General features: G+C 37.1%; 1 protein-coding gene across 3 annotated transcripts in view; it reads left to right on the top strand.

Moving 5' to 3' along the window:
• The first annotated feature begins 19604 nt into the window (after nucleotides 1–19604).
• Nucleotides 19605–23998, top strand: part of LOC150108334 (uncharacterized) — a 166025-nt gene continuing 161631 nt past the window's right edge. Inside the window, exon 1 of one of the 3 annotated variants that reach the window (XM_090415743.1) lies at nucleotides 19605–19640. The gene's annotated coding sequence lies outside the window, so the exon portion shown is untranslated. The other 2 variants (XM_090415740.1, XM_090415741.1) reach the window with 2 other exon arrangements.

Raw genomic sequence — 23998 nt, 5'->3', positions numbered from 1 at the left:
TGATTAGGGATGGGATGTCTGCAGAGTTACTGGAGACAGTCGTATCAAAATTGTCTGCGTTGAAACTTCAAGTGTTACGCTACATTACCTTCTATTGTCATTTAAAATTGTAAATCCCCCCCTTTCTGAAATACCATGTACAGTTCTGTTTCTTGTTTCTTTCTTTTTTTTTTAATTTTTTTGTTGAGTAGGCTTCTGTGGATATTGAACATTTTGAGAACTATTTTTCTGCTATAAAATCCCAAACATAGATATCACATTGAAACTATGTTTTGAATCGACTAGTTTCGTGAAATAATTTTTTCACATCATCAGGAAATAAAACGAATAAACTAAAAACTAGAAAGCAAGTAATATCAGTCAACGTTTCTAGTGAAAAATATCTGCAACCGTTTAATCACTGGAAAGCCTATTTTCGTTTCGCTATTATGCTGGCTGCTCGTTCGTCGATTGTTAAATATTACTGGCATAAACAAGTGTGATGGATTAAGGAAGATCAGACTTGATGTAAAATCATCCAGTGTTTCTTGTTACACTATAGAAGACGCTTCATCATTTCAGTTGATTAACTGATTGTTCTTGAGTAAAAATGGTATGTGGAGCATTTGAGTTTATTGCCATTCTGCTTGGTGTTTGGTTTCCATTGCATGTGCTGTCCGCCAAGAATTGTCCTTTATTTCTTTTTCAACTTTCTTGAAATGTTCAGATCGATGTATCCCACCAGATCTCCTTGTGTGTCCTATGTAGTGCAGACCACAACTGGAACTGATCTAGTACACACCTAGCTTTTTGACTAGCGGATGGAGCATTTTAGGAGGTTTCAGATGTTCAGAAATTTTATGGACACTGCTCCTTTGCATTCTTGTTTTTGTTGTTGATCTGATTATTTTGGAGGTTTAAATTTAAATAGAATTTCTTATGACTAATATTCTATTTTAGCAATTTTTTTGAAGGATTGAAGGAGAGAATTAATATATAGTACTAAGAAAAGTTATTGAGACTATAGAATTAATATGGAAATTCTATGTCTCAATAACGTAAGGAACAGACGAAGTTCATTTTTTTCGCTTGGTGGTGATGAAAATTTGCTTGTAGGTAAAGTCCTGTGTTAATTTCCTCTAAACTAAGAAGGTAAGTATGTTTGGTCTTATATCTCAACTAGTGTCCGCAAAAATGGTAAAGATCTGTTTCTTTCTAATTCAACTGTGAATTTAATCCGAGGATGAATGTCGCTCATGGAGGTGACAAATCTTCTAATTGTGTAATATTACCAAGCCAGATGAAAAGTATCATCCACTTATCTTCGCCAAATTTTTGTTTTTTAAAAACTAAACTATTTTTAAAAGTCAATCCATTAATAGGTCAACTGATATACGAGAAAGGAAAGTGCTCATTGCTATTCTCTCATTTTGATGATAAAAATCTTCAAATTTGAAAAACGTACTGTTGATGCAGTGTCTAAAGAGGTTCATTGTGTCGGGCTGGAAGATATCTCGAAGTAATTGGTATACATTCTTGCCATCAATACTGTTATAACTTCAGCACATTTCAGTGCAAGCCACAGAATTGTGAGAGAACAGTTCCGTTATTGGAGCTGTGGGAACATTCCCGTGTCTATCAGTAGATAAAGAGAGAGAGAGGGGGAGAAGGGGGGGTTGTGTTTCTGTATGTGTTAACATGCGGTGGGGAGCTTATGAGATCTGTATCACTATAATAGCACTTCACAAGGTTGGAATACGGCCACTTCTTATTTTCAACACGCTAGAAACAAACACCAGGGATAGGTAGGATATTTGTGTGTCGGACTATTAACTGTTTAAACACGGAAGATGTATCTGACCGCCAAACACCAGGTGTATCACTCGGTGTTAGGATGTAACAGCTTGTGAGAGCTGTGAAGGGGCGTAATCCAGTGAGAATGCAGAAAGTGATGTCGAGAGAGAGAGAGAGAGAGAGAGAGAGAGAGAGAGAGAGAGATGAACGTTTCTCAGAGAACGATTTCAAAATCTCGGCGAACGTTAGAACCTTTATTGCCCCTTCTACTCTACACTTCCTGACACAACAACTTATGTGGCAGCGGAATGCCCCTCTCCTTAGGTGCAGCAGACAGAAATTATTTTCATGACAGATGAGATTTTCACAGAAGTCATTTTATCGCCAAAATGTCATAGAAACTGCCTGCATGGTCACAGAACATGTGCTATACAATAGGATTTAGAGAGAGAGAGAGAGAGAGAGAGAGAGAGATCATTACCCTGTTTAGTTTATGGTTCAGTGGGGGTAACGTATCAGGGAAGGTATCCAAGTTGCGTGTCTGGAAGAAGGTGGACCAAACCTCCGCAGTGGACCTTCCAAAAAAAACTGAGTCCCTGCAAACAAGGTGAGAAACACACAAGAGTTGTTAGAAACAAATATCCTTGAGCTCATATCAGCATCTGTTTTGCTCGCTGGAAGGTCTTGAATCCCTCGGACTTCAATTTTTGCGTGTAACTTGAGATAGTAGCCTACAAACACCCCTGTCCCCTCATCGCCAGGTTAAATATGGATTTGGAGCGAGAAGTGACATGCCGCTATTTATAAGTGGCCTCAGAAACTTTGGCCGTGCGTATAGGCAAAAGGGGGACATTTAAATTATTCACTGCTGCTATTATGCATGCTAGACATGTGGTCTGTATGTGCTGAAAGCTTTAAATGATTTACTGATAGATTCCATGTTTATGCGCTGTTGAACTTGTAACAGTATTTATGGTTGTATGGTGAAATTATCTTGAAAGGTTTAGTGGAAAGATTTACTATTGCCGTGCTTGGAATTATATCATTAGGAGCCATAGTGGTATCTTTCATATTTTCAGCTCAGCTCAGAAGAGATAGCATAGGCGCCACGCAGTCCTTCTATTACTCAGTCATCCAAGAATGGGCGAGATTAGCTGTCAGAAAAGCAAGGAAGAGAAATTCACAAAGTATGCAAATATTATTTCTAATTGCAATTTGCAATCTGCTTCTTAATAATCGGTAATTGTAGTGTCATTAAAGGAGATTTTTTGTAAAACAGGTATGGCATTGTTTTCAAGATGTATTGTTGTTGGTTTTTGCTTTGAAAGTAAACTTGATTGAACTGTCCACTCAGTCTCCAAAAGTTAGATTGGGCTAAAAACGGCCTCGCCTACTCCCTATATAGAAGGGCGTTAGCTGATTTTTTTTAAACGTAAACTTGAAATTTTTCGTTTTTCTCAACTTGTTTGACAGTTTCTGTAGCTGAGCCAAGTCGTTTTCAGATAAACTGCTTGCGTGAACTAGTTAACGCTTTCCTTTCCTGAAAACTTAATTCTTTTCCCCCTTCATCAATGTATGAAGAACTGAGAATTAAAATAAATATACAAAAATGTATGTACGAACGAAATTATTAATCCCCTCCATCAAACATTAAAAATGAGAAAAACACACCCACTCAAGCTACAACATAAATAAACAGCACTACTGAAACTAATACCCCACTTACTCTCTCTCTCTCTCTCTCTCTCTCTCCACCTCACAAATATTATACATATAGAATTGTACACGACCATCTCACAAAAAAAAATGCACCCACCAGGGAATCATACCTTGCCGCTTCCCTCCACTACCCCTCCTCCACTTATACAGCCCACCTGGCACCAGGGGGAAACGAACACGTCACCCTTTCTCATTCCTCCCAAATGACCACCTGGTACTCGGGGGTACCCTACGCTCTCAACTCCTCACACAAGTTTGCTACCCGGGGTAACGAACAAGTCACATCATCTCCTTTCCTTCCCTGAACACACATTAGCTGTCCAGCAGCGCTTCGATCCAAATATATGACACCTTGAAAGGGGGGTGGAATAAATACGGTTGAAAGCGCAACCATATCTTCTCCTCAACACAGTAGTACAATAAGTGCAAGTCGATTAATTATTATGGGGACTCTATCATTAATCGGAGAAATACACTTGAAAGTGAAATGATCATATGGTATGAAGGAAAAGGAATGTATAAACTTAATGACAGATAATTACTTGAAGCAGAACATGATGGTGAGATCTCCGAGTGTCAGAAGGTTGGATTGGGCTATAGGATGAGCAAAACCTGGAAATTCCTGTTAAAAATGCTTATATGGGAAATTATAAGGCAAGTGATTATAATACATTTAGGATGCAGCTTGGAACTCTGCCATTGCCGATCCCAACCCCGGATGAGAAAGGAGGAGGGTTGTACTTGTGGTTAGCAACCATAATATGGAAAATACATATTGCAACAGAAACCTCAACCATTGTTGGAAAACCGACACAAAACCAAGAGAGAGAAGTACTGGGAAAATGAAGCTAGCCAGTGAAAACCCCATTGGGGAAGCTGACAGGCAGAAAACTCCAAGAGAAAACCACTTTAGCCCAAACCGTTTAGCCAAAATTGGATCCTGGAATATTAGGACCTTGTACGAAAGTGGAAAAGCTAACTTACTAACCAGAGAAATGGACAGATACAAATTAGAAATACTAGGTCTAAACGAGACAAGATGGAATGGTAGTGGAGAAATCCAACTAACAATAAACAAATACATATTATATTCTGGAAACCAGAATGATGATGACACACAAAGCAAAGGTGTAGCTTTCATGTTAACAACAGATGCTAGAAGAGCACTAACTGAATAGAAACCAGTTTCTGAAAGAATCATCAAAGCTAGATTTAAAACTAAATACAGAAATATGACTATAATAAACATATGTGGACCAACAAACAATGCAAAAACAGAAGAGAAAGAAGTCTTCTATGATATGTTGCAAAAGAAGTAGATGAAGTAAAAAAGTAAAGATATGCTTTTAATTATAGGTTACATGAATGCAAAAGTAGGAGATAATAACGTGGGGTATGAAAAAATAAAGGGAAAAGAAGGTTTAGGAAACTCTAACGAAAATGGGAAAATCCTAAGACTTTTGCACTTTCAATGATATGATCATAGGACGAACCTTATTTAAACATAAAGACATCCACAAACAGACTTGGATATAACCTGATAAGCAATCCAAAAACCAAATAGATCATATTTTTAATAAACAGACCTGGGAGAACCTCTCTGAGGGATGTAAGAGTTTGGAGAGGTGCAGACGCTTTTACACACCACTTATTATTGAGTGCAAAAATAAAAATGAAACTTAGAAATATATTTAAAGGCAAGAACCAAAGAATTAAATACAATATATCCAAACTGAGAAACAACGATACAAAAGACAAATATAAAGTAACATTAAGGAATAAATATGGAAGCCTTCTAGAACAACATAAGGAAATAGACATTGAAGAGAACTGGGGAAAATAAAGAATATATTTAATAGTACTGCCGAAGAAGTTCTGGGAAGGCAGAGTAGAAATCACAAACAATGGATCTCTGAAGAAATCATCAAATTATGTGAAGAAAGGAAAGCTTTATGGAATACACTTCTGCAAAGTACAGAAGAAAACAAAAGAAATAGGATAAATGAAAGATACAGGCTTAAAAACGGCAGGTAAAATAAAGCGCAAGGAGATATAAAAGAGTTTTCCTGGAAGAAATGTGTAAAGAGGCTGAAGAAGCAACAAGTAAATTTGACCCAAAGAGGTTGTTTGAGATAACAACAAAATTAGCTGGGAAGAGTTTAAAAAGAGAAGGGCCTGTAAAAAATACACAAGGAAAGTTCCTCACAAGTGAAGCAGTCATAGAAAAAAAGATGGGTAGAACATTTCCAAGAAATTTTAAATGGAAAAATGGAAAACCTAGAACTAGAAGTACCAGAAAAACCAGAAGAAGAAATACTTAAAATAAATACAGGAACTATAACTAAACTAGAAACAACTCAGGCAGTATAGAAAATAAAAACAATAAAGCAGCTGGGAGCTAAAATATACAAGCTGAACTACTTAAAGCAGATATAAATACTACTGTTGAAATGCTATACCTTTTATTTAATCAAATATGGGAAAATGCAGAATGGCCAGATGGCTGGAATACAGGACTCCGGGTGAAACTGCCAAAAAAAGGAAGATATAACTTTTTAAAAATTGGAGAGGGATTTCACTTCTAAATGTTGTAAGCAAAGTATTTACTAGAATTTTGCTAGAAAGAATAAATCAAGAAATTGAAACTAAACTGAGGAAAGAACAGTTCAGGAAAGAGTATTCAGGCCAAACAGATCTTGAATTGATCAGATAATAACATTAATAATAATTGTTGAACAGTCAGTAGAATGGCAGAGCAACCTATATTTGGGTTTCATTGATTTTGAAAGTGCATTTGATAGCATAGACAGAAATACTATATGGAAGTTATTGAGGCCATACGAGATTCCCCAGAAAATCATAAATATAACAAAGAAAACTCACGAAAAATACAAAATAATAAATAATGGGAAACTAACAGAACCATTTGCAACAAACACAGGAGAAATACAGGGATGTATACTTTCACCGACCATCATTCTGATTGTTATTGATTGGGCAATGAGGAAAACATCTGTAGAAGAAAGAACTGGCATTCAATTTGACATCCCCACTCAGATTTGACATCTGAGTGGAGGATGTCAAATAAAATCAGTGACCTGGATTTTGCAGACGATATATGCCTTTTGGCACAAATGCATCAACACCTCCAAAATAAAATAGATAATTTAAACCAGGAAGAAAATAAATGTGGATTGAAAATAAATCATAACAAGACTAAAGTAATGATGATAAATCCAAAGCAAGAATTAGTCTTTGAAATACTAGGAAAACACTGGAACAGGTAGATAACTTTATCTACCTGGGATCAGTGATCAGCACACAAGGAGGAACCAAACAAGACATACAAACTAGAATCCAGAATGCACAGATTGCATTCAGTATGATGAAGAAAATTTGGGGGTCTAAAGAAATAAAATTAAAAACCAAAATTAGACTCTTCAACACTAATGTTAAACCAGTTTTACTTTACGGAACTGAGACATGGTCACTAACAATCAAAAAAAAAAATCAGCTAACGCCTTTTTATTCCCGTATACGGGGAGTGGTCAAGAACATTTAGCCCTATCTAACTTTTGGAGATTGAGTGGGCAGTTCAATCTCCACTGGTACCAATCAGAGATAGATGGCCCAAGGCTATCACTAATTAAGCGTTACACAGTGAAGAGAGACGGCTCAAATGTGCCGCCATCTCGTGGTCCCTAACCCTAACACAATATATTTAATGTATGAAATAATGTGGGTTTCACGGTCGATTTTCTTGAGTTTACGGGACGAAAAACCCGAGTTTCCGGGAGGAAAAACCCGCTTTTCCGTGCCAGAGATCGACTAACTCGAGAACCGGTCGAAAAAAGTCTTAGAAAAATTTCCTCTAGTCGCCGACTAGACTCGAAACCAAGTCTTCCTTTTTGCGGCCAAGCGCCGTGGTATGCAAACACCACATCCACTGAGCTACTCAGGCTCTCCTAGTGACACAGTTCACTAGGAGAGAGACACTAGGAGTTTCTTTTGTTAGTGACACAAGTCATTAACAAAGGAAAACATAAATAAAATACAGGTCTACATAAACAAATGCTTGAGGAAGATATTAGGAATATACTGAACAAACAAAATAACAAACATACAACTTTGGGAGAGAATATGTCAAACCATCATCAGAAATGAAACCACTAAAAGAAAATGGAACGGGATAGGTCACACAATCAAGTACCCAGATAAAAAAATAGCAAAAATTGCACTAGAAAGGAATCTTCAAGGCAAGAGGAAACGAGGTAGACCCAGGATAACATGGAGAAGAGAACTAGAAACAGAGGCAAGACGGCTTGGGAGTTCCTGAAAAGAGATAAAAAAAGAAGCATTGAATAGAGTCGGATGGAAGTCAATGGTTGAGGCCCTATGCTTCGCAGGGAGCGAAGAGGATAGGTAAGGTAAGGAAAGGATGCAGCTTGAAGCAGTATCACATCATAAAGATCTGCAAGTCAAGGTTTACAGAGTGCATGGGGGAGAATAATGTGAAGGTTATATGAAGGAAGCAATAACACACTTTATGGGCACACGTGTATGGCCAAGGCCGAGGGGGGATAAATATTCAGAACAGTGGTCTCAAACTCAAATGCAGCAAAGAGTCAGTCAATTAGATGTATATCAGTTGTGGGCCATATTCAATATTATTCTGTGAACCAAAACATAAACTAAAAAACTAAAGGCTCTAACAACGGCTCTTTTGTTGTTGGCCTATAAAACTTGCGTAAACAGTTATGCCACCATTTACAATTTAAATTTATAACCATTTCTATTTTTAAATTTTAAAAATATAACAAGTTTAGAAAATATAAGTTCAATTACATTTTATTCATACTTTAAGAAAATTATTTAAATACATAATTTTGTCTTACAAAAATAAAGATTTTTATCTACGAGTTCTTTTTTGAATTTGATTTTGATCCTAAAATCTAACATCTTTTCCTCTCTACTAACATGTCAATATCTGCTTTTTCGTTTCGCGTTGCAATATGAAGTATTGCATTTCATCTAAAATCTTTTATCCGTGAGAGGAACTTTGACTTATTATTATTTTTATTATTATTATTATTTCAGACTACACCAGGGAGTCCTTAGACTCATCGAGGGAGGCCCTAAACATCATGTCCACACAACTATGCGATTACATTCTCACAGTATCTATCATACCTTGCTTTGAACTCGCTCACTGTCATTGCATCCACAACAGACTCTGGCAGCTTATTCCACTCATTTACCACTCTAAAAGTAAAGAACCCAGCTACCACTCCACAGCTAACACTCCTGCTAACCACTCTTTCCCAGCTTTCATAGGTGTCCCCTAGTTCTCCCACCACCAGTCCTGATCTCAAAAATATCCTCTGAATTAATCCTGTGGAATCCTTTCAGCAATTTGAATGTCTCAATCATATCTCCCATCTTCCGCCTATCAACTAGTTTCTGCAACCCACAAATCTTCAACCTGTTCTCATAGGGTTCATTCCATAGACCTGCTATCATCTTGGTCACTTGCCTCTGGATCCGCTCCACCTCTTCCCCATCAAGAAGGAACCGAGGTGACCAAATCTGGGCACAGTAGTCGAGATGAGGTCTTATCAGGGCTCGGTACAGAGGTACAATAACTTGCTTGTCTCTGCTTATCAAGGTATATTTCAACAACCAAGTGAGTTGATGAGCTGATTTAGCTACTTTTGAAATGTGCCCCCTAAACTTCATCTCCCTATCCACCAACACTCCCAAGTCCCTGGTCTCATCAATCTGTTGGAGTACAATTCCACCAATGTGGTATACTGCTGCTAATCTTTTCACCCCAAAATGCATAACCTTACATTTTGTCACATTAAATTGACATCCATTCTCCTTAGTCAAGAACTCCAATCTATCTAAGTCATCCTGCAAGACTTTGACATCTTCTGCATTCACTATCGCCCTACCCAACTTTGCATCATCAGTGAACAAATAAACTGTTCCAGTTAGATCCTTCCCTATATCGTTAATGAACAGATTAAACAGCAGTGGTGCAAGAACAGAACCCTGCGGCACACCACTAGTCACAGGCTGTCTTTTGGACTCTACTCCTGAATAACTACGCTTTGATATCTCTCCATCAACCACCCAGCTATCCATCTCACCAACCCTATATCCATTCCCATATGTTGTAGTTTATGGATTAGAATTCCATGTGGTATCCTGTCAAACGCTTTTGCCAGGTCCAGCAGTATCACTGTAAACCCTATTTCCCTTATCCAGTTCTGCCATCACCTTTTTAGAAAACTTTAGCAAGTTACTGAGGCATGATCTACCCTTCACAAAGCCAAGCTGTCCCCTGTACAGTATCTCATTTTCATCAATCCATTCCTGTATTTTTCCCTTGACTACTTTCTCCAAGACCTTGACAACGACTCCTGATATGCTGATCGGTCGGTAATTTGCCACCATAGTCTTGGATCCTCCTTTATGCAGTGAAACTATTTTCCCCTCTTTCCACGCCTTCGGGACTAAACCAGACCCGAGACTCAGATTAAACAATATGGTTAAGGGCAGTGATAATTCTTTAGCCGCTTCACATACGACCAGTGCTGGTATACCATCCAATCTCACAGATGTATTCACATTAAGATTCTGTAATAGACTATTCACCTCCACTTCATTCACCCCAATTTCCCTATAAACTAATTGTTCCTTCATTTTTTCAATGTCACCACTGGATGATATACTTTTGCAAAGTGTGCGCGCTCAGTAACTCGACTATATCGATTGATTCAGTGACCTCCTTACCATCATCATTCCTTAAAATCATTTTGCTGTGTACAGTTTTTTCTTGCTTGCAGCATATTGAAAGAACTGTTTGGGATTCTCTTTTGCTTGCATAGCTAGTTTCCTTTGATTATCGGCATTTTCTGTTTTTACCACTCTCGTTACTCTTCTGGCCTGCACTTAATACCGTTCGTGTGCCTGCAGGTCGCCTCTTTCTTTAAATTCCCTTCACAGTTGTTTCTTTTTTTGCAGCTCAAGCTTAATGGTGTTATTCATCCATTTAACCCCTACTTGTTTTACTATTCGGACCCTAGGTATACAATCAGCCATTGCCTCCTGTAAATGCTCCTTGACCGCTTTCCATGCTGTATCGACGTCCAGCCCTTGCAGTTGCATGCTATGGCACTGATTCAAGCAATCTCCTAAACTTGTCAAACTTGCCAGCAAGGTAATTCCACATATACCCTGTCTTAATCAAAAATTCCACACCTTTAGCCACTTCCCAGGTCAAGACCTTATAATCACTCTCACCAATAGGTGGCAAACATGGTCATATTCATTACAGTCAAATTGTGAGATGCTATTACCTGGTCAAGCACTCTCACACCCCTAATATATTCAGTTACATGCTGTCTCAGATAGTTATTTCTTAATAATAATTATTAAGTTACATAATTGAAAATAATTGTTCACATACATAGGTGCTTTCAAAGATTGACAACATTTTTGCACAATAAATTTTATACTTGGGATATTTACTGTCGAGTTATTTATAAAAATTTGGTATGCCAACTTCGTTATATTTATTTTTTAGTTCAATATTGCACTCGAGTTCAATTACTTCCATTTTTAATTCTTCGTCAACATTTTCAATATTAATTAAAAAAGGTGAACTGAATAATAATATTTGATTTTTTTATTTTTATTTTGAAACTGGTTGAAATCAGAAATCTTTTTTCAAATTCAATTTTCAATTCTTCAATTTGAAGAATGTACTTTTCAGCGTCACTTTTATTTCGAGAAATCAATTTATGTGTAGGAAATTATTGGGCTAAATTATTCCTTGCCAACTGGGTTTGTCAAAGATAGAGTTTTGCCAGAAATGACTTAATTCAATCATACATATGACATATCAACTGTTCACGTCCTTGCAGAGCAGTATTCAGTGTTTAATTATTGTTATGTCAACTAAACAGGCCAAGTTTTTGCACCAATCTTCATCGGTGAGTTGAGGAATCGATTTTCCTTTGGATGAAGTAAACATGTCAATTTCTTTTAAGAGTTCAAATAATCTTTTTAAAACGACGCCATGACTAAGCCACCTCACTGCTGTATTGTGAATCCAGTTCATCCAACAAAGCATTGAAGTGTCGATAATTCAAGGCCTGAGAGCGTATCCAGTTTACTGTTTTAATTACTACACTCATGACGTTTCCATCTTTAGTTTTTTAATATAAAGTGACTCCTGGTGTATTATGCAATGAAACGATTTAAATTTATACTTGCACAACATTTCCTTTTTCATTTGAAGTTTTGTAACAAGTCCGACGTTAAAACCAACCATAGCAGGAACCCCATTTGTAGTCACACTTAATAATTTTGACTAGGCCGCGTGAGCAATTTCAAGACTTTTCTCAATACACAAATATAAGTCAAATCTTGTCGTTGTTCCTGACATAGGCACTATATCCAATAGTTCTGTCACATTCATATCGTCATCAACGCCACAAATAAATATTGCTAACTGGGAAATAGTAACTAACTGTCTATACATTCGTCAACTGCAATGGAAAACGCTAAAAACTCTTTATTTTTTCATGCAATATGTCTTGGAAGTCCTCTGCTATACCTTTAACACGCTCCGCAGCTGTATTTCCTGATAGGCTTATACTTTAAAATGCTTGCTTTTCTTTCCGGACATATGATTTCGACAGCACTTAAAATCTATCTATCCCAATGGCTTTAACAGGCCTTTAAGGCCCACAACCTTCCAAGCATGCTTGGATTTCGTAACCGAAATACGAGGATAGAATGGTCACTCCTATGCCTCAAGGTATTCTTGACTTTGTGTGTTCAAGGGTCCTGTTTGCCTGCTTGCGGGATGAAAAACACCAGATAAACTGGCGGAAAAAACCCAACTGCCCGCGCCCAAGACCGGCTAACTTGGCTATGGCTGAGGAAGATCCTTCAGCTTCTCACGTCTCCGACGGGAATCGAACCTAGGGCACTCCTTCCCCAGTCATATGGTTGCGAAGCGCAAAGCCACTAGGCTAACCGCGCGGACGCACTTAAAATACAATTTTTAATAATTTCTCCATCAGTAAAAGATTTCGAAGCCCGGGCACGTTTTTCACTTATGACGTAATTACATTTAACAGCAATGTCACTTGCTGTGAAAACAATCGAAAATATCCTCTGTTGAAACTTCAGCTCATTTTTTAAATCTTTAATTTCATCATCTCGATCTTTTCTGTATATTTATCACAGTTATTATTGTTTGTTTCATAATGGCGTTTTAGGTTATATTCTTTCACCACGGCGACACTTTGTCTACATATCAAACATGTTGGAATATTATTTACTTCCACAAGGAAATATACCTTCTCCAATTTTTCTTCAAAAGTTCTGCCTTCTTTCTCTATTTTTCTTTATTTAACTTTAAATTCAGATTGTTATGGGCAAAAAATATAAGTTATTGAGGTACCTTTTTATTAACACACTATCATATTACAATGGTAACCTTTAACTTATTGACATTGTATTACGTGGCTTAAAATGGCTGCGTAACAAGTAACTTCCATTCAATGTTGCCAACATTTGATGATAGAAACATTATTATTATTATTATTTCACATCTCCAGGGAGTCCAAAGACTCATCGAGGGAGGACTCATCTACAATTCTCTTTCCACCACTCAATCCACCAACTGACGGCAACTACACCAACGCCATCTACTGCCGAACATCCCCACCACTGGTATTTCCACATACAATCACAAACATCAATCCCCACGGTGGGATTCGAACCCCCATTCTTTAGGCTAGAGCGGATATGCTAACCACTCGGCCAGCCAGGCTGGCCGAGTAGTTAGCATATCCGCTCTTTGTACCATGCTAACTACTCGGCCAGCCTGGCTGGCCGAGTAGTTAGCATGGTACAAAGAATTGTAGTAATTACAATTCTTTGTACCATGCTAACCACTCGGCCAGCATGGTACAAAGAATTGTAGTAATTAGTTTTACTTTTGTTTAAAACTGTCATAAAAGATTTAGAAGTTTGAATTTTTTTCTGTTTTATTCCCTGCAGGATGTTAAAAACATTGATTTTTTTAGAACATAAATCATTAAGGTTGCGGGCCGGACACGAAGCATTCGCGCGCCGTATCTGGCCCGTGCCCACCAGTTTGCGTCTCCTAGTATAGGAGTTAAATGATGTATGTTATAATTAAACATGAGCTTAAACAAATCTGATGTGGAGGGTATATAAGGTGACAGGTGACCAGCTATCTGATGAAAAGAAACACAAGAGTTAGGCAATAAAATTGCCCAGCATGGTCAGAAGAGCAAAATCCGATTAAGAGAATTAATTATCCAAATTGGCAAAAAGAAATCCCAAAGACCTTTTTTCGTTATATGAAAATTAGGAGGAAGAATAATTACAGCATAATTTCAACTAGTCCGGATGGTAAAGAGGTAATAGAAGTAGACAAAATTTTTGAGCTAATGAATGATCATTTTACAAGGGTATATCATCTAAGTGAAGCTATTTTTAAAGCAGAGGTGGCAGTGATTCATGTTGGAACAGAGGTGGATTTATTGGAGATACTGTGGATATGGCAGAATCTGAATTCAAATTCAGCTGTGAGAATGAATGTGATATTAGCTCGCATGTAAAGAGAATATTACCGGGATATTCGATGTGTCTTTGACTAGGCTGTTTAATTGACAAAGCAGGTCATTCAAAGTCCTAAGAAAGAGGAAGGAGGGCAAAAGAATTCCGTTGCATAAAGGAGGATTGATGTCGGTGTTAGAAAAGCATAGGCCAATCCGTGTCGAAGGAGTGATACTAAAAGTACCGGACAAATTCTTCAGAACGAGAATTCGAGAATGGATGTATTAGCTCTTTTTAGGGTCGCTCATGCCTTAGTAATTTGATAATTTTTATAACAGAGTGACACCTGAGTTCAATGAGGGATATGGCTACACGATTATTCTACTGTATGTTGCTAATATATTTGAGGAGAATACCATATGGAACTTTCCTCTGCAAATTTGAAAAATTGGGAATGTATATGTATATCAATGTATAATTAACACTAATTATGTGAATATGAAAGTGGTAACTGGACAGAAATTCAAAGTGTTAGAATCAAGGCGAAATCACGTGACTAATGGTATGCTGCAATGTTCAGTGCTTATACCACTGCTGTTTAATTTGTACATAAGTGATATAGGAAATAACCTGAAAGGAAAATATTCCGTTATTTGCTGATGATGCAAAATTAGGTAGAGTAGTATTTATCGAATTAACATGGAGAGCTAGCAGGATAATTTATACAGGCTGTCAGTATGGGCAAAAAGTAATGGTTTTATTTTAATGTGGAGAGATATAAAATTATGCATTTTGGGATACAGCAATTACAAGCTGTTTACCACATTCATGGAATAGTAGTGCAGGAAATAGATTCCTTACCGCTAGTGGTAGTGGTAAAAAAAGAGAGTTGGATATTAGAGGCATATTGATAACTTATCTCATAAAATTACTTAGGTATCGAAGAACACACGAAGAAGTGGAGATTGCAATGTTGCTGTTCCTCTTTATAAGGCCTTGTTGGGTTCACATCTCGATCATTGTACTCGTGTCTAGTTTCTTGGGGATTGAGGAATTGGTGGAGAAGATTCACAGCCTAGCCACCAAGATGATGGGTGGTCTATGTGATATTTTCTATGAGGATAGACTGAGGGTGCATTGATAGCTAAAATTGTTGATGGTCAAAAAAGAGGGTTATATGAGTGATACATATAAGTTAGTTAAATGAGTTTTATGTTTGATGCAGGAGATATGATTAAGTACTTGGTAGAGGGGGGGGGGGGAAAGATATTCCCAGAAGTGTTTGCGGACTAGGTTTTGCGCTTGGAATGTGGTGAATGAAAATGATTTGAATGGATTTCAGGTGTCATTTGTGAGAAATTTGTGAATGGGTTCAATGAGAGATATGATACATGTTGGAGGTTTAATGGAATATTATCAGCACTGAGAAAGGATTAAAATTAATTTTAATGCTTCCTATATTTCGTATCAGTCACATAGAAATCTTCAGTGATTATAAAAACTTTTTGTAACAACACACACACAAATACAATACAACAGTAAGTGAAACTAATGGTAACCCTTCTTTCTGTGTATATAGAAAACCTACTAATACAGGCAGATACATACTCTTCCACCACCACCTCTCTAAGCAATATGGCATTATTAAACTCTAACCAATAGAGCTCACAATTTTTGTTCCAGTGAAACTGCCCGTTAAACCGAACTGAAACACACACACACACACACACACACACACACACACACACACACACACACACACACACACACACACACACACACACACACACACACACACACACACACACACACACACACACACACACACACACACACACACACACACACACACACACACACACACACACACACACACACACACACACACACACACACACACCTTTTTTTCCAATGGCTACAGTGATTACAGAATTAAAATAATAATCAAGTCCTTCCCCATTCTCCGACCAACTCTTCAGAAAGACTTCAGATATGCCATCACCATACCTTACATCCGTGGCACATCAGAAAAAAATAGCCAGATAGTTAAAAAAGTACAAACTCCATACAGTTTGTAAGCCCTACAGTAAACTTGCTACCCTTATCCGTTACACCAAAGATTAGCTCCCTCCTCTCTCAGTGCCTGGAGTATATAGAGTAACTTGTTCCTGTAAACTGGCTTACTTTGGACAGACAGACAGATCAGCAACCATCCGATTAGAAGAACACAAGTCATACAGTAGCAATCACGACTATGTCCAATATGGTCTTGCAGACCATGTTTTGGATACAACCCACAGGATCTCCTGGAAAAAAAACCACCATGCTCCGCCATAATCAATTCAAAAAAGAAAAACTGTTCTTTGAATCTGCATCTGTAACTCAGGAATCAACCTAATTAAAACAAATATGGGTAATAAAACTTCCCAAAATTTGGGAAATATTAATTATCAGAGATATCTCTTTACATCCTAGGCCACCTGCTAACGCCCATAGAGGGCGCACCACCTATATAGGACTTTAGATTCACTCAATGTTGTATTGTATTGTATTGTATTTGTGTGTGTTGTTACAAAACGTTTTTTGTAATCCTGAATATGTCTCTGTGACTGAGACGATATATTGGAAGCATAAAAATTAGTTTTAATCCTTTCTCAGTGCTGATAATATTCCATTAAACCTCCAACATGAATTCTTCACAGCCCTTAAGCCTCAACATGGAGAGATATGATTGATTGTGTGCATAGTTCTTGACTCCCTTGCCAAGTCTTCAGACTCCATAGAGGTGCTCTTAGAACAATTATAATAAATCAGCTAATGCCACTTATTCCCTTATTGGGACTAGGCGAGGCTTTTTAACTCTATCCAGCTTGTGGATGCTGAGTAGATAGTTCAATTTCACCCATAGCCAATGAAAAATAGCTTGCCCAAGTCTATCTCTAATTATAGAGATAGACTTGGGCGGCATTCGATGAAATAGACGGGAAAACAAGCACTGCGATCTCTTGGTACCTAACCGTAACGCATATGTTTTTGTCTGAAGTAATGTGGATACTACGGCCAATTTTTTTGAGTTTACCGGACGAACACCAAGAGTTGATTGGAGAAAAATCCCACTTTCTCTTGCCACTGATCTCGGGAACCAATCAAATTAAGGCTTAGAATAAGTTTTGTTCGTCGTCGATAGACTTAAGCCTATGGCTATTATTGTGCAGCCTAGCACAAATATAAATGCCGCTTCCAGTTAGCTACACAAGCATTTTTACTCTTCTCCTCACCATCTTCTTCTTCTTCTTCTTCTACTGCCACTACCACTACTACTAATAATAATAACAATATCTTCTCCAGCTGTCTTTCCATATTTCAGTCTTATGATAGCTTTTTTTATATACTTCAAATATTAATATGTACTCTTATTTTGCTGATCTTCGGTCATCGCTTATTTCATATAATTGTCTTTTAAGTTATTTATCCAGACACCTGGATTATCATTATCTTCAGTTTTCATATTTTAACAGTATTCTATCCTTTGTAAGTTTTCTTAATATTATATATTTTTTCCGAAGGCTTCACTTTTATGTAACTAATTTTTACATATAGCTTATCTTTCATGCATTTTCCTCTATACTTTTTTAGGGAATCTCTCGACGTTTTTTCAGGACTTTCTTTGAATATTGTGTCACCACAGTGTCTTTATTTTTATATTCTTGTAGAGAACAGATGACATGCCTTCCTAGCTGAATCACTTAATGTTTTCTGCTTAGTTTGTCACTGCGACTATTACAATGTTTTCTATTTGTTTTCGAACTCTTATTTTATTTTTATTTTTGAAAGATATTAGTCTAGGATTCACCTGCGAATACTACTGAGGTGTTATTCGTTCAATAACGTTCTTATATTTTTATATTTACTGTGAATTATCGTTTAACCTTCTTATCCCGTACTAACATGAAGATATTGCGAAAGAATAACACAGTCATTGATGTGGTTCTTATTTCTTGTTTCTTCTATTCACGTGTTGATATTTATCAACCATCCAATCTCGAATCCAGGGCACTAATTTATTATTTAATCCTTTATGGCATAGAAGCCTTAGGTACTGTTTTGTTAATTTAAATTTCAAACATAAAGATATTCATGAACACAGAGTAGGTACGACCAGTCCGTGTTCTGAGTAGAAATCCCTCAGATAATTTCCATTATTATTACCTCTGCCCTTTTCTCCAAATCTTTCCATGATGTTTGTATTATCCCCCTTTTGAATTCAATTCCTACTCTTCTGTTTAAATGTCCACTAAGATATTTACGAAACTACAGGGTCTTCGTCCCTTACTTTCAAACTTGAAAATTTTGCAACTTGCAACATAATCCTGTAGTCCGTCTTATTCACCGATTTATCCAGTTTATTCATGTGCCGTTGCGGAGATACCCCACCACCTCTGGATTTGGAGAACTATGAAGAAGTTCATAGTTCTCCAAATCTTTTCATCATCTTCAAACAACTGTATATTACCTTTTTCGCTTTTTCCAACAGTATTGCCATGCGTGTAAGTAGTCATAGGTTCAAAAAAGGCTCTTATTGAGATAACTAATAATTTTTTTCTGATGGATCTCTCACATCCCTCTTTTCACGCCCTTTGCTGATATTTATCAGACAGTCAATCTCAAATCCAAGGCACTAATTTATTATTTATTCCGTATGATATAGAAGCATTATTCTTATTCTTATTATTTTAATGGTGTCTCCATGCAGTCAAAAGACTCATCGTGGGAAACCCGACATTGACACACTAACCATTATTTACACAATACCTGTCATACCTCTCCTTAAATTCTTAAATTCGTTCTCAGTTGAAGCATTCACCACCACCTCTGGCAAAGCATTCCACCCATTCACAACCCTCCAAGTAAAAAATCTAGTCCTAGCACTTTTGTTAATCACACTCTTACGCAATCTCCAGGGATGGCTCTTCGTTCTCTCACTTCCTGCACTGGTCTTAAAAATATCATCAGTATCAATCCTGCAAAATCCCTTTAACAATTTAAATACCTCTATCATATCTCCTCTCCTACGTCTATCAGCTAGTTTTTGGAGCCCACCGATCATCAATCTATTCTCATAGGGAACATCCCACAGACCTGCAACAATCTTTGTAACCCACCTCTGAATCTTCTCCACCACTTCCGTATCACCAAGAAATCCTGGTGACCAGATCTGCAGAATAGTCCAAATGCGGCCTTATTAAAGCCTTATAGAGTGGAACAAAACCTCCCTGTCCCTGCTTGTTAGTTTGTTCCTCAATAACTATGTAATTTGATGTGATGTTTTGGTAATCTTTGCAATATGCCCTTTAAACTTAAGTTCTTTGTCCACAATAACTCCCAAGTCTCTTATCTCTTCACCTTCTTGCAGTTGAGTTCCGTTAATATAGTAAACATCATGCGATGTTATCCTTCCGAAGTCATCACCTTACACTTAGACACGTTGAACTGACAGCCATTTACCTTAGTCCATACCGTCAGCCTATTTAAGTCATCCTGTAAGATATTTACATCATTTGAATTGATTATTGCTCTTCCCAATTATGTACTGTTTTATTAATTTAAATTTCGTTTGCTCCGTCATATGACTTGCTGCTTTCATTTCTTATTGGCTTCTTAACAATCTCTAGATCGATATTTATGAAGGCGTATTTCTCGCTATTTTCATAATAAAGAAAGTTTAAATAACTCAACAATATGAAGTGTGCTTTCATTTCTGGGTATCGGCAGAGGGCATACTTAATACAAAAGTTTGAAATATGGGTATTCTATTATACTAATCGAATGAGTCTTTGAAAGTTATGCGTTGTTGGTGATGATGAATTGATTTTCATCATGATTAACGGCGGTTTTAATATGAACAAAAGGGTTTCTTCATAATCTGGGTAATTTAAACTTCAGTTTTATATGAATAACCACAATAATATAAACACAGTTGAGAAGATACGAATTAAATCCATGTGTTCCGTATCTGTGCGTATTAATCGATATCTGACTAAATTCAAGCTTAACTGTGATTTGTGGAGAAGCATTGTATTAAATAAACTTGCATTTTAATCTGCAGTCTTGCATTTATTTGGAAGCAGAATTATGTATGGGATGATATTATTGGACATCGCAAAAGACATTTATTGGGTTTCCACTTGAGAGGTTGGTGTATAGGCAGGGTTGTGGTTGAATATGAGAATAATAATAGTTATTAATATCTGACCTCCATGTGGTCAAACGAATCAGCACGGGAGGTCAATACTCTCAAATGCCAAAAGATCATCGAGCCATGTCGTGAACCCATTCACAGTTTTTGCTCATACCTCTCTTTCAGGCAATGCATTGCACTCATCAATCATCTCCATGCAAAGAACTTGTTTCTAACTCTCCTGTGATCCCCTTATATAGCTTCTATGGATGGCCTTTAGTTCCACCCTTCCTTCTCTCAACTCTATCAACATTAATCTGGTAATGATCTCTGACCAACTTATATGTCTCAATCATAACTGCTCTTCTTCGATTCATAAGACTGTAAGTTGCATTCCTGCAATCTCTCTTTGAATTTGACATTCCATACACCTGACGCTAACTTAGTTAACTTTCTCTGGACCTTCTCCAAGACATCCTCATCCCTCTTGAAAACTAGGTGAACAAATCTGTGCACAGTAATCCATATGTGGCCTGATATTGGTGAACCATAATAAAAGATTGGTTAGATAAGGTGAATGTGAATTGGAGGTTATTTACTACTCATTGACCCAGTAAAGGAGCATCTGTGAGATTTTATGTGGCATGCAGAATTAGGGGGGGGGGAAGCAAAAAATTTGTTTCTGTATTTATTGACAAGTTGATATGGAGAAGCATTTAAGAAAATGCAACTAGAAAAAGTGAAAAATAATTTTGTGCTTTCTTGTTGCATTATTTTTTGAGTACTGTTCATATCTTCTTGTTAAAAAAAAAAAAAAAAAAAAAAAGTGCAGAAACTTTCCTAGTGTCTAATTGTTTTTTTTTTTAAAAAAACAAACTAATTCTGTAAGTTTTATAGAAATGTATTTTCCTGGATGGATCATGGACTAATTAGTTTTGGATTAGATTAGATTGGAGATTGACTCTCTGAACGGTATCGACAAGTTCTGTTTGGGAAGTGGAATTGGGAATTATGAAAGGAAAAGCCACTGGCCCTATGCCGCATGGTTCTGTCCTTGGACAACCTTATTTGTTAATGATATTTTATATGGATTGACAAGGGGTATTCAGTTGCTTATTGATGCCAATGTTATTTCCCTCCCCCCCTCTGTGCCATTTCAGGAAGACTGAAGTAGACTTTTAGCATAGATGAATAAATTGATTTAAGTTGTAATTTTCATATTAATATGTGCAAGCTGTCACTTTGAAATGCACACATAATGCTGTATACTGTATGTGTGAAATGGCATTCAGGAGGTGGATGAGATTTGCAGGCTAGGGGTGATGGCTGACATTGTCCTAGTTCAGAAGGGATGTTGCAAGAATTGCAAAGATTATATAGCACTTTGCTATGTTAGAAAGCACTGACAAGTAGGGATAAGTTGTGCCATGATATAAAGAACTAGTTAATGACACATGGACAGCTATTCTTATATTTGGTTATCTAATTTCCATTGTGATGTTGAAAATCTGAAGAATATTATAACTAAAACAATATTAGAACTCTGGAAAGGTTATGTTGAGGAAATGTAAATTGCAGAGTTTACTGGATAGGCAGAATTGAGACAATATAATAGTTAAGTTGGTGATGAGATTTTACCAGATTAATACATAAAGGGTTACATAGAGTGGAAGGTGATAGGAGGAGATTCAAGTCATTCCTGGTTGTTGTGTAAAAGTGTGTGTATGACGAAGAAGGGAGTGAAGAGCCAATTTTTTTCATGTAGATTGGTGTGCAGGTTCAGACACTCCTGAGAACGTATATTGAATGTTAGGAGTGTGAATGAATTTAAAATTCAATATGATACATATGTTGCTCATTGAGTGAAACCTTCCATGATAAGTCTATTGACTCCATGGCTCCATTTGTTAAAATGTGTTATGTTGCCCTTATTGGCATGTCTCTGTAGGAAGTATGTTTCTTTCCGAACATTGGCTTTATGTGGATAGAAAAACTTGTAGTAGATGGAGTAGAATTTGTGTGCAGTAATACCCAGATTTGTTTGTGAATATAAGAGTAAATGAATTTATACAGGTATTGTAAACATATATCCTGGTTCAACACTACATGAAGTTAATGAATTGGTTTCTGATCAGTATAGAATAATAGCAGTATAAAGAAGACTTTAACATTGCCCTAATGCTAGCTTATAGATGCCTCAAGAACCTTTTTAAAGTCAGCACTAAATATACACATTTGTATGATCATGAAATTACCTGACTTCCTTACTGACTTTGGCTACAACTGTAATATGGCAAGCAAGAAGATGACTCTAGAACTAGATTTGGAAGTAATTTTGAATTTTCATCAATAGTGGTCCCACAAATAATGAAGCAATAGGATGTTGGCAAATGGGAACAGCCAGCTCTCCCTAAAATACAGATCTCAAGACCAGAGGATGTGATAACAATTGCCAACTATGCTAGAGAGGTCCATAATGATGGATAGAAGGTAATCAAAACATCTCTGCTATCCAAGATGTTATTGTATCTGAATCTTTCATTGGGTTACAGTTGAATTGTGAACTGTTTCATAAAAGCAAGGTGGTATTGCCTTTGGTAGTGACAGAATACTGGTTTTAAAGATTTGGGTTTGATTCCCATTTTTAGAAAGGAAAAGCCTTTAAATACAAGGAGCTACATATGCTCATCTGGACTGGACTTTTACAAGCATCCATGCCTTATGTGCAGAATTTTTTAACATTTTTTTAGCATAAACGTTGCCTTAAATGTGAACTGAACTACTGAGGCAGATCGATTTATAAAGGTTTTTCAATTTTTAAAGGTCATCTGTTCGCCCAAAGATGTCGGAACAAGTGAGATATGGTTGAAAGAGGACGGCATCCTGACAGGAATAGAGAGGGAAGGGTATGATGTGTTTTGTGAGGATAGAAGGGGTAAAAAGGGAGGGGGAGTGCTATTGATGATAGAGAAAGAGTTATGTCTATACAAAGTAGAGATGCACGAGGGAAATAGTGCCAGTGGTTTTGAGGCAGTATGGTGTGAGATAGAGGTGAATGGAATCAAATACTTGGTTGGATGTTGTTATAGACCAGGTAATGTGGATGGTGGTGATAATGAAATGTATAATCAAATTAGCCTAGCAAATAAGAAAAGGGTGATCATTATGGGCGATTTTAATTATGGCAATATAGACTGGAATAATGATATAGCAACTGGAAGTAAAGAAAATGAGTACCAGTTTTTGAGAGACAGCTATCTCAGACAGTATGTAACAGAGGGCACATGTGGATTTGAGGGTCTTGGATTTGATCATTTCATCAGAGGATGTAATTATAAATGAGGTGTCAAATCATCCAACAATTGGTGAGAGTGACCATGAGGTGATTATCTGGGTGGTTGCCTGCAGTGTGAGGACCTCTGTGAGAAACGGGTATATGTGTAACTACAAGGGGGGTGATTATGAAGAGCTCAGGAGACAGCTTGCGGGTGTAGCATGGAATGAGGAGTTAGCTGGAAAAGAGATCAATGCAGCTTGGCGGATTTTCAAAAACTAAGGGTGAGAAGGTTAAATAAGGTAGGTGTGAGATGGATGAATAAAGAGATTTAGCATGCAATACAGAGAAAGAGAGCATTGTGGAAGCAGCATAAGAGAATTGGAAATAACCAATTCCATGAGGTCTAAAGACCAGGCAAGGAGGATGACTTGGTTGTTGAGGGT

This window comes from Typopeltis vanoorti, chromosome 3 (genome assembly GCF_054136105.1).
Source record: "Typopeltis vanoorti isolate ZY-2024b chromosome 3, IOZ_Tvanoo_1.0, whole genome shotgun sequence".
Classification (NCBI taxonomy): Eukaryota; Metazoa; Arthropoda; class Arachnida; order Uropygi; family Thelyphonidae; genus Typopeltis; species Typopeltis vanoorti.
This window is presented reverse-complemented; position numbering and strand designations above follow the sequence as displayed.